Raw genomic sequence first — 12,973 nt, 5'->3', positions numbered from 1 at the left:
ATGTCACCAACCAGTAAAGAAGCAAGATCCAAAGAATTTCCAGAAACTGTTGAGCAATTTCTCTACACTTAGAGAATTGAGCTTATTTTGCACTCCTCCACTCCCCACCCCCCACCATCTAGGACATATGACAATGTGCAGAGATACTTTAGGTGATCATCACCAAGAGAATGTTACTGAAATCTAGTGGGTAAAAACCCAGGAAACTGCAAACATCCTACAATGCACAGGACAGCCCTCACAACAAAGAGTTGTTCCTGTAACCGTGCTGAGAGTGAGAACCCTTGCCTCAGAGAGAAACCAGGCAGATGGAGTGAGAAGTGAGCTATATATCATATTTATCAACAAGCACCGGTAATTTCTACACACCGTTATTGAATTTACAAAGTGTTTACTCATACATTCTTTCACTTCACCTTCACAGTCCTTCTGAAGGATGGGAATTATAATCCTATCTCGTCAGTGGGCAAACAGAAACCCAAGCAAAAAGCTTACCTGAGGGCACATTTACAAACAGAGGCTCAGAGTTCTAACCTGGTTTTGCTGTCCTACTTCCTGTCATGTGTCATGAAGCATGGCTTTTTACAACGTCGTTCCGTCCGGGATATAGATCAATATTCAGTCACTTGTTTGAGGGCAGTGTCTAGAAGCCAGATTTGTTAATTTCTAAATCTTTCTAATCCTTTTGAATGTGGGGTTCAGTCAAACAAGCATATACAGGTTGGTGCATTTGTTTTGATAAGCATAGCTTCGTTTTAATTATTTGTAATAATTCCAAGTGCAGACTACTCTATTATCCTGCTATGTTTATCAGAGTGACAATGCCTTGGAGAAGTCTGTAAACCATGACCTCCTAAATCTTCACTGAGAAGTGGAACAAAACCATGGAAGGGATTTGGGGTGGAAAATCACCTATTGCCCAACTGCTTATCCCAACCTTGCCGAATGCTCTGATTGCAGCCTTCCATCCATACAAGACTTTTCTCATTGCACAGGGCTCATCAACAAAGGCTGGCAAAGGGAAAGCAAAGGTATGTCGACTGTAGGAAAACAGCCATCCAAAAAACACCAGTGCAAACCAAACAGTCCCTCAGAGCCCAAAACGTCGTGCAATTCCTGTTGTGGTCCTGGAGTTCATTTGTGTAGAGCACACAACCAGAGACCATTTGTATTAGTCATCTGTGCCTTACTCCTCACCAGGACTTAGACAAACTTCCCAAATCCATCCGGACTTCTAACTACTAATTGTGAGAACTAACCACAGCCCAAAGGCTACTAGGAAACCATGGGAATATAATAATAGAAAACAATAAGCATTCTTCCATTGGTATATTGCTCAAAATAACTCCTCATCTATATAATTGTCTATCACACTTTGTGGCAACTGTTTTGGTTATTATTACATTTGGAGGCTGCTTTTTTCAAACACTAGAAACTAAAGGACTGAGTGAAAAGTGCATGAAATATGTGTGACCCCAGGACTTTGCGAATGCAGACTTTTTAAGTGACTTATTTATGATCTTGATTTCTCACTGATTTTGACTTAAGGTTCAAAACAGGGACAAGATGGAGGAGGCAAAGTCCTTTGTAATTAAAAGACTAGTCAGACGCCAGTGGCTCATGCCTGTAATCCCAGCAATTCAGGAGGCAGAGATCAGGAAGATCACAGTTTGAAGCCAGCCTGGGCAAATAGCTCACAAGAACCTATCTCAAAAAAACCCTGGGCTGGTGGAGTGGCTCAAAGTGTAGGGCCCTGAGTTCAAACCCCAGTACCGCATTAAAAAAAAAACTGACTAGATATTGGCGTCTTCTACCAATTTTGGGGAACAGTATGTAGACAGCCTCCCACAGAGATGAATTCACTTATATGCATAGAGGATGAAGAGCCTCTTGCCCAGCAGATGCTGTTGATACATCGGCAAATCCCCTCAGCCCATCTGGATTACCTACAGAGGCTGATGGACACTAGCATTTCCCATCTGTCATAACTGTTCCTACGTCCCTTTTCCTCTTTGTCTGAAGCCTTTATCTATCTCATCTTGAATGTGCTCACCTCCTGCAAGCAGAAATGCCTCCAAAGGCAACCTCCAAACAAGAGGTAGAGAGTTGGTAGATAAATGTCCAGCCTCTCTTCTACCCTCCAATGGGCGAATGCACAGACAAAGAACATGTGCTGACATATATCTGATAGACTATAACTCAGCCATAAAAATAATGAAATACTATCATTTGTGATAACATAGATGAACTAAAGCACATGATATTAAATGACATAAGCCAGTGAGAAGATTTTAAGAAATTCACACCTGTAATCCTAGCTATTCAGGAGGCAGAGGTCAGGAGGATGGAGGTTCCAAGTCAGTCCCAGGCAGTTAGTTCTCCAGACCCTATCTCAAAAATATCTAACACAAAACAGGCCTGGCAGAGTAGCTCAAGTGGTAGAGCACCTGCCTCCCACGTATAAGGTCCTGTACCCCAGTACCACCAAAAAAAAAAAAAAAAGAAAGAAAGAAATATATCACACAGTATCTCAGTGGTCCCCAACAGGATGGAGCCCCAGGTGCCCACAGCTGTAAGCTTATACTCCTTCAACTGACACTTACTTGGTTTGTCTTCCTTCCTTGTCCTGCTTTTCCTACCTCCTTATTTTCTGGGATCCCCACATACACACACCAGATAAACAAACAAGCTAGCATCCTTATCTCAAGAAGTTGTGAACTAAGTCTCTATATTCTAAGAAAATAGACCGCAGAACTCTTGCCCTCCATAAGGGTCAAGGTTATAAGAACATGTGTGGTGGACTCAAGTGAGTGGGAATAAAGTCAGATGGCACCAAGGGAGCACACATTGGAAAGTAAATGCTAAGAAGGAAGAGAGACACTGGAGGGAAGAGGCCAACACAGTCCTGAGAGCCTGAGGCTCTGTGTGGACAGATGGCCTGAGCCCAGCTTTCCCCTTAATCACTGCAGCACCTGCCCAGGTTCCTGCTCTTTCTAGTTCCTGTTGAGAGAAGTACCTCTCTTCATTGTGCACATTATTGATGGAAAGGAGTTACAAGTAACCACTTTGCATTTGGAAAGCCAAAGAGGAATGGTCACTTAAGGAAGGAATTATAATGCTATGATTGACAACTACCACCCTAAGATCACTAGACTGAGCCAGATGACTGGATAAATAGACAAAAAAACCATCTATCAGGTTCCTCCTCCTTCCCAAAACTGTGGTCTCATTCACAGAGGAGGCTCTCTTCCAATAAAGGAGGCTTATCCATCTACTGAACTTAGACATGAAGCTCTGTGCAACACCTACTCAAAAGCTCTAAATTCAAACCCGAAATCAATATTGATCTGATCATAGAATTCACTAAGAATAAATGCAAAGAAATAAATATCAAAAATATTGATAGACCTAACTATAAACATTAAAAATCAGAGAGCAAATTGAGAAAATTTTCCAATGTATAAATTAATATCATTAAGGTTTTCTTAATGGTCAGTTTACTTGTAGTGAACTGAGGGGATAAATGCTGAAATGGAGAGACATAATCAAAGGACAGCCAAAGAAAATTTACACAAGTACTATAAATGGCAAATAATATTTAAAAGGTTCAGTTTACTAATAATCAAAGAAATGCAAATTAAGACAGCAGTGTGAGTTCATGTATAATCTGTTAAATTTGCAACACTGAGGAAATTCAATGTTGGTGATAGTTGAGTGAGTGAAGTACTCTTAGATTGCAGGTGGGAGTATAAATTAGTACAAATTCCCAAAGGGTAATTTGGCAATCTGTATCAAGAATGTTGGAAATTATTCATACCCACTTAAGGATTCCATCCTGAAGAAATAATTGGAAATGTGAACAAATATTTATTTACAAAAATGTTCATCATAACATTACTTCTGGTGAAAAACAGATCAACGTGACTAAAACAACAGGGAAGTGAGTAAATAGCATATGGACCATATTGGGGAATATTATGAAATTGTTAAAGAACATACTTTTGAAAACACAAGTTGCAAAACAATGTACAATATGGTCCCCCTGTGTGTGTGAGCGAAATCATATTTATATGTCTTGTATATGCAAGAAAAATAACTGGTGTTTTGTGCTCCCAAATGCTAGCTGTGGTCTCCTACAGAAGGTGGGTTCATAAAACTAATAGGACTACAAATTTCACCATTGGTCTTGGTAGCAAGAAATAAAGAGGACAAATGTGTGGATCTGGTCACATGGACACTCGGAACCATCGCAATGCAGTAATTTTTTTAATGAAAGCCTGATTCTCACAAGACTGTAACATTTGAGCGACACAAATTTAAGAATGAAAAAGATATGTGAGAATAGATATATATGAGACAAGGTTAAATTAACACAGAAAATGCTGCACAGCTATATACAAACGGTCTCAAGAAATACTGTAGGCAATTTTCCAGAAAAACCACTATGGTATAATGCCCAAAAATGATTTAATGAATATTAGAAAATCCAAAGACACTAAATCTCATAGCCAATGACATAAGAAACAAGTAAAAATTTAACTATTGGAGAGAAGAAATAAAAAATAAGTATTATTTACAAATGTCATTACTGTAAGTTTACATAAACAAAAACTTGAAAAACTAATAATAGAGTTTGTTATAAATTGTTAGATGATAAGATATAAAATAAATCTATATGAATCTATAGCTTTTCCAGAAATCAGCAATAGACATTTATAAAATTAAATGAAAAATATCCAATTCATATTAACAAGATAATTGAACATGGTATTTGGTGCTCAAATGGTCTTCTGGATGATTCCTTTCTGGTCACAGGCTATTGTGCATAGCATTGGGGTATATGCTGCTTCCCCTGGCTGTTTTAGGGACTTTAGGGGTGACACTCTCATCTGAAACATAGCAAAGAATATCCAGGGTTTGTTCTACTTGGTTAAACTCAAGTTTTGCTTTTCCTTCAATGAAACTCCATATTAACAGAACTTAATCACTTGGAAACCAGTCATTGCTTTGGTGACATACTGTGCATCTGATTGGCAGTTCTCCAGGACATAGGAATTCGCTCCCCACCCCCACCCCAGGCTCTCCCAACTTCGAAATCCAATCATCAACTCCAAGGTAATGTAAAACAATATCAACACTGTAACAGCCCCTCATCTCATCTGTGTCGAAATTGTCTGTTGGCATTTTTTGTTAAGTACATTCTGAATTTAGAGACATGAAGTCATTGAGGTAGGGGAGTTTGCCATCACAGAACTGAAAAAAAGGAGTTGTCCTAGAATGTAACAAACACAGTCAACTTACTTATAAACCTATGAATAGAAGAAAAGCCAATGAAATCTGGTTCATCTACCCAACCAAAGATGGGTATTTAGTGATAAAGATGATGGTGATAGTATGAATGATAATGGTGACAGTAAAAGGACGATGAGAGGAGTAGAGAAGGGAATGGACATGGAAATGGACAAGTGGACATTGTATGGGGATGGGGTGAAGACAGGAATGAGGAATGGAAGACAGTGGGTGTTGGGAGTGGGAAGAGGATGAAGAAAGGAATGAAGAGTGATTGGTAATGAGATAAAGATGCGGGGAGTCATGAAAAATTGCCGATAGTAGGTGTTGGGATTATGGGGACAGGAGAGAGAGGGAGAGCAGAGGGGCACATCACCACTCTTAGGGTAAATGCAAATGCCCTCATGAAAACCAGAAAGTAAACTCACTCCAGTTTCTTCTGGTGTCACATTAGTGTACTGTGAGTATGTCTAAAGGAAGTTTTAAGCTTCTAGTATAGAGCAAAATTCTCAAATCAGAGACTCCTCTCACCCCAGATGACCTAAGAATGCTTGCTATTTGATCTTTCTGATAGAATTTCTGATCCAATTCCAATTCTGGTAAATAGGTCAGCCTCGTGACTTGCTTTTCTCTTGGCCTCACTTACACCCACCAACAGTGACAAATAAGTGATGAATATCAAGTCAGGTCACTTGCAGAGACATTGAACAAGAGAAAAAAGTCTGGTGTCGATTTCAGGTGCTGGTTGTAGGAAAGATGTAGAGAAATGTTCCTTTGCCACTGGTATATTCAGGCCCTGTCCTCTGTGTTTTGTATATATTTTCTCATTATATTCACTCAACAATCCCATGTGATAACATACAAGTAACCACACTTTACAGATGGGAAAAATGTGACACACAGCTGCTCTTACATCACCCACAGAGGCAAGAGTCAAGACTATTTTGCATATCTTGATCCGTCTATCCCCAAGGTCTAATCTATGGTTGACACATAGTAGGTATGCAATGACTACTATTAATTAATGATTGTAAACTAAAGACACCAACTGGAAAAGGCAGACCCAGCACTCCCACCCAAGTCTTCCCCCTTCTGTGCTATTTTACCAGGACACTTTTGAGAGTTTTAGATTTCCTTGGGGCTTCAAATGAAACTTTATCAAACCCAAACTTTCTCTTCCTGTTCCCCCTGGAAGCATCCTGGGATGCTTTGAGAAGAGAGGCACATGGGGAACATGAAATTGAAGAGCAAGAGCAGCTCCAGACATGACTGAGGTCCCCACAAATATTCCCCATGGGCCTCATTACACATTTGAGCAAACATTACCTTCACTCACAGCTAAATTTCCTGTTTGCTTGGCTGATCAATTCCTCATCAAATTTTAATGTAGGGTTCAAACCGTCTGTGGTGTTTTAATTAGGCCTAAGATTGCAAAGTGTCTGAGGCAGGGCTTAGCCACATCCAAATCCCCTCTTCCCGGTGCAGTGTTGCCAGGAGGTTGGGGTGGGAGGGTGGCGTGGGGGTGGGGGAGTTAGCAGAGCTGGGCTGGGCCAGCGCCAGGCACTCCGCAGCCCCTGTTCCTGGGTGCGTTATGCTCTCTAGTGGTGGTAATCTGCAGAGGAATGTGTTATGAGGCCCAGGGACTTTGAGCTTCTCCTGATTCTTCCAGGCCCTGAGAATTTGTAAACTGCCTTGTCTCTCAAGCTACCAGCCTTCCTTGCACGCTTCTTCTCTGTTTCCTATAAAGTAGAGCATCCCAGAAGCTTGATGGGACTCTCAAGCACTGATTGACACAACTGTGTTTGGTGCTATGACAGCACCAAAACGACAGGTAGAGTAGAAAGAAAACTAAAGCACAGAACTTCCCTCAAGCAGCTCATCATGGAGAAAACAGACGTAACATAAATGGAAATGATGGTGGTATGGGTAGGATGTGCACAGGACCCTGGAGGCAGGGACCTTAGGTCAGGGCCAGTGGTTGAATCTCTAGAACTTTGATCATCAAAACATCAGAAATCAAATGGTTCCTTTTCAGAGCTCAAGGGCTCACCAGGTAGTCAAGACAAAATGATATTGAGGGAGGGAAAGTTTGATCAAAACGAGTCAATGAATGGATCTCAATGTCTAACATCCACCCCTCCCCTGCCATACACAGTTCCTCATGATGACTCCTGTCTTAGCGCAGACTCTCAGGAAGTCTGCCCCAAGCTTAGCTTCTGCTCCTGACAAAATAGATCAAGATGTCGGAAACCAACCACCTGGAAACCCCGTGTTGGAGGTCCCCTCTCTTTGTCTAGTGTGAGTCACTCGCAGTGGTTGCTCATTTGTTCTTTAGGATATCCAGTGCCCATTACCACATTCAAGGTTCTAAGAAGTCCTTCAGGAAGGAACCTGGATCCCATTGTGTAACCCTGTGCTCTCCAAGCTCATTTGCACATAGACACAACATCTCCCTCACTGGTGTTTTCTGAATTTGGACTACTTGACCCACATTTTCCAAAGGACATGATAAGATAACAAAGTGCCCAAAATTATGGCCAAGAGTACGTCTGGGTAATTTTCATTTTGCCGTCGTAATAGAAAAGCTACAACTAGATTTAAGAACAACTCTGATGGGGATCGGATAGGGAAGGCCACCCAAGCACAACAGAAATAGTGAGAAAAACTGAGACCAATTTGCATAAATTGGTGCACTTATTACACTGAGGGAGAGAAATGGTGAAATTCGTGCATTACTGAAATTACCAATCCACGCTTCTGAGGATTTACTCATAGCAGAATGCAATTAGTTGAATGCAATGATTTCCAAACTTGGCTGAGCATCAAAATCACCAGGAGTTTTTGTTAATTGTGCAGCTCCTGGGCTATAGTCCTCATTATTGTGATTGTACAGAACTGAGGTTATCACTGATGTTATCAGTTGTAAGAACACATTTGAAAATTATCCCTACTTCACCATTGCCCTTGACTGTTCAAAACACCAGTTCCACAGTATGCGAACACATCTTATCCAGCAAAAGTTCCATGTTAAAAATGATATACGTGGCCAGACCCCAGTGACTCACGTCTATAATGCTAGCTACTCAGGAGGCAGAGATCAGGAGGATCACGGTTTGAAGCCAGGCCAGGCAAATAGTTTGCCAGACCCTATCTCAAAAAACCCTTCACAAATACGGGCTGGAAGAGTGGCTCAATGGTAGGAGCACCTACCTAGCAAGCATGAGGCCTGAGTTCAAACCACAGCACCACCAAATAATATGTATATACATATATACATATACATACATATGTGTGTATATATACATATATATAACATATACACATATATGTGTATATATACATATTTTTATATAACATATACACATATATTTTTTTACTATGACATGGTGGCATGCACTTGTAACTCCAGCACTTGGGAGGCTGAGGCAGGAGGATAGAGATTTTGAGGCCAGGCTGGGCTGCATAGGGAGATTCTGTCTCAGAAAAACTGGTGTATTTTGAGCTCACAGTGTGTTCCAGACATCTGATTAAGAGACATAAAGATACAGACAGAGACAGATAGAAACGGGCAGTGGTAGAGGCGATCCTCTCCTCAACCCTCACCTCATTCCCAGTGAGATTACCTCCCACTTTCTGGGCCCAGGAACCAAGGCATGGAGGTGTTTATCACTTGCCCAAAGCCACGCAGTGAGCAACAGTGCCATCCCTTGAAAGGCCGAAGACGATGGCCAGCCAATGGCTGACGGAACAGTAGTGTCATTCACTGAGCTGGAAATGGGGAATGGAGCTATTGTGGGGGCGAGAGGAAGGACAGGGTGTGTTTAGTTCCAGGCATGCTGAGTTTGAGGTGCCTGTAAGATATTCAGGTGGAAATGTCCACCAGAAATTAAATGTTTAAGGCTGAAGTCCATGGAGAAGATTTGGGCTAGAATTAAAGAGTTGAGAGTTAGCAATATTTAGGGTCATTCTGGGCCTCCACTTCCACATCTCCAAAACAGAAGCTAACACTTATACATAAAGATACTTTATGCAAGGCTCTGCAATAAATTAAACAGAACTGGCATATGACCAGTAATCCCACTCTTAGGTATATGCAAAAAAGAATTGAAAACAGGTGCCCCCACAAAAAACTGTATGCAAATGTTCATAGTAGCTTTATTCATAATATTCCAAAGGTAAAAACAGCCCAAATGTCCAAAAACTTTTGAAGAGATAGACAAAGTGTAGTCTATTCATACAATGGAATATCACTCAGCTATAAAAAGGAACACTGGTGCCTGCTATAGCATGTACAATGGATGGTGACTATTGACGAGCCTTGAAAGCGTTATGTTAAGTGAAAAAAGCCAGAGCCAAAAGGCTACGTATTATATGACTCCATTTATACAAAAGGTCCAGAACAGGCAAACCTACAGAGACAGAAAACAGATTAGTGGTTACAAGGGCAGAGGTTAAGGCAAAGGGGTGGGGAGTGATTGCTCCATAGGTACAGGGCTTCCTTTTGAAGTGATTGAAAAGTTCTGGAGCTAGATAGTAAGGATGGTTGCAAAACACTGGGAATATACTTAACAGCATTGAGTTGTAGACTTTAAAAGGGCCAAACTGGTTAGTCTTACACTCTATGTATTCTACCTTATATAACAAGGACAAAAGGACAAGACTAGTTTGGGGGCTTCACATGAAGAGCACTAGAAAATCTAGGTGTGTCCCTTGACAAAATTCTGATGTAGGAAAAGAAATCACATTGTTAGGCTGGGGTGTGCTTCAAGCAGAATAGCGCCTGTCTAGCAAGCATGAGGCACTGAATTCAAACCCCAGTGTCACTGTTTCTAGTTCATATACAACCCGTATGTGTGTGTGAAATGTGGAGAGAGGAATGAATAAATTCATTCAGCCTTTAGGCAATAAATTTGTCCTCCTGGCACTTATATTCCAGAGGCCACAGAAGGCAAGCAAACCCCTGCCACCAACAGGAATATCTTCCCTCCTCTGCCAAAAATCAGAGCATCATCCTTGTCAACACCTCCCTCTCGTCAGTCATCACCTGATCAGCATCAGGTGTTGCTGAATCCTCTCAAAATCAATTCCAAATCTGCTACCTCTTCCTTCTTGATTTCCACCACTCTCAGTCATCCCCGGCGTCATCCTTTTCAGGGGTGTCTTGCAGCCTGACATCCATAAACAGGAGCCAGAGTGGTCTTTTCTTCCAAAAACGAAGATCAGGCTCAAGTCCTAGATCCAGCTCCCTCTTTCTTCATAACATATTGGCATAAGCTCCTTCAGGATCCAATGTAAGAACAAACCTATCACAAAAGGAATATTGCCCATTTCCTCTTTCTCATCCTAATTGGAGCCTCAGATCCAGAAAGCAGAGTCTGCCTCCCCACAGTGGTCATGGGCACAGACTCAAGGCCACACAAGTCCTGGTTGTGTGAGTCTGCTAGGACCACCATAACAAAGTACCACAGACTAGCTGACTTAACAGAAATTTGTCTTCTCAAAATTCTGGGGGCTTGAAGTCTAAGATCAAGTTGCTAGCAGAGATAGCCTCTCTCTTTGGCTTGTGGATGGCTACCTTCTCCATGTCTTCATGTGGTCTTCCCTCTGTGTGGATCTGGGTGCAAATCTCTTATGATGACACCAGTCAACCTACCAGCTCACCTTAACTTCATCACTTCTTCAAAATCTCCAATTCCAAATACAGTCACATTCTGAGGACCCAGAGGTTAGAGCTCCAGCTTATGAAATTTTAGAGGGGAGACACAATTTGGCCCCTGACAGTCTGCAATATCACCATTGCAGTATCTCTGAGCCTAAGCCATCCCTGCCAATGACTACTATCCACCTCTGCAGGTAGAGGAGCAGACCCCCCGGAAGACACCCAGCCCCATGTGAGGCCCAGAGTCAGCACTTCATCTGCAGTACTTTCTGTCAACCCCTGTGCCTGGATGTTCCCTCCTGAGGAGGCATTTGGTAGGGCAGACCCCCAGACCGCAGTGCCAGCTTCAAAGGGTTAAGGCAGCAAGCAGGCTTATTGACTGGTGCTTCTTGGCCAGACCAGGGAAGCGTGACTGATTGGAAGGCTGTTGGGAGGTGGAGCCCGCTTTGTGGGCCTGAAATAAATAAGGGCCTGTCAATAGCTCAGATCCCCGCGCATCGACAAAGTCTGCAGTCTCAATAGGCAATTAACACTTTACAGGGGCCATTACCCAGAGGCCTCCCCGCATTTTACTGCACATTTTCTGCCATCCGCTCTGGTACTGAAGCTTCTAAATAAAAACATAAAAATGAGCTAGAACAGGCAAGAACTTCGCCTGGCTGCAGCCACACACAACTGACTGGTGCTCTTTCTCCCTGCAGCCCTAGTCCTGCACACATGGGTGTGTGCGTACACACACACACACACACACACACACACACACACACATGGGCAGGGCATGTGCTGGGGATGTCTCAGGAGGCATCAGAGCCTGGCAACTGGGAGGAGGAGGAGAGGGTCTGGGGTCAGACTGCCTGGGTTTCAGCAGTGCAGCCTTGTGCACCTTGTTCAGCCTCAGTCTCTGCACTTATAAAATGGGAATACGGATAGAATCTGGAGTTTGGGGAGTGTCTCAATGGTAGAGTGCTTGCCCAGCATACATGAAGCCCTGAATTCCATCCCCAGAACCTCAGGATAGAATAAACCACACAGGTCCACTGTGAAGACTAAATGCTTTAAGCACAATGCCCAACATGACATAGTAAGACAGAGAATGATAAAGGGATCAGTAAGAGGGTGGCCATTATCACAAAGAGGAGCAATCAGCTCGCTACCCAATCAGCTGGGCCTCTACTCCTTTCCTTCAGTTTTGGCTACCAACAGTGTCTTTCTTTTTTTTTTTTATTTTTTCATCTAAAACAAGTTTTTTTTTTTAAAAATAATAATTTTATTATAGTTTGAATTAGTATACATTAATAATATGAGGGGATTTCATTGTGGTAATTCTATACATTTGTGCTATAAACTTTGAACAAGCTTACTCCCTCTATTTGATCCACACCCTATCTTAGCTCCTCTCCTTTTCAAATAGTGTTTAGCAGGAGTTTCATTATGCTGTATATGTATATCACATTTATATATGATGTACATAATTCCATCTCTCCCCTATTCAGTATCTTTCTTGTCCCCTGTTAATACCCCAGAGAGTCCCCCTTTCACATTCATGTCTCACTATTATTATTATTATTATCATCATCACAATCATTTTAGGTCTAGCTCACACAAATGAGAGAAAATGTGCAATATTTGACTATTTGAGTTTGGCTTGTCTCACTCAACACTGTCATCACCAGTTCCATCCATTTTCCTGCAAATGACATAATTTCATTTTTCTTTATCACTCAGTAATATTCTGTGGTATATATATATATATATATATATATATATACCACAGAATATATATATACCATACCTTCACATAGTTTCATTTTTCTTTATGACTGAGTAATATCCCATTTTATATAAATATACACAAACAAACCATATTTTCTTTATCCATCTATCAGTCTTGATTGAGCAGCACATGTGTCACTCAGCTGAGTGGAGCCACTCATATGCCTCTTGCGGCTGCCCTGACTAACTCACTTCTGGGAACTCAGCTCCTGAAGTCACACCCTGAAGATGACCATTGTTGGATCACCAGGA

The sequence above is a fragment of the Castor canadensis genome, chromosome 5, assembly GCF_047511655.1.
Source record: "Castor canadensis chromosome 5, mCasCan1.hap1v2, whole genome shotgun sequence".
Lineage (NCBI taxonomy): Eukaryota > Metazoa > Chordata > Mammalia > Rodentia > Castoridae > Castor > Castor canadensis.
The sequence above is the reverse complement of the archived record's forward strand: the minus strand, read 5'-3'. Positions refer to the sequence as shown.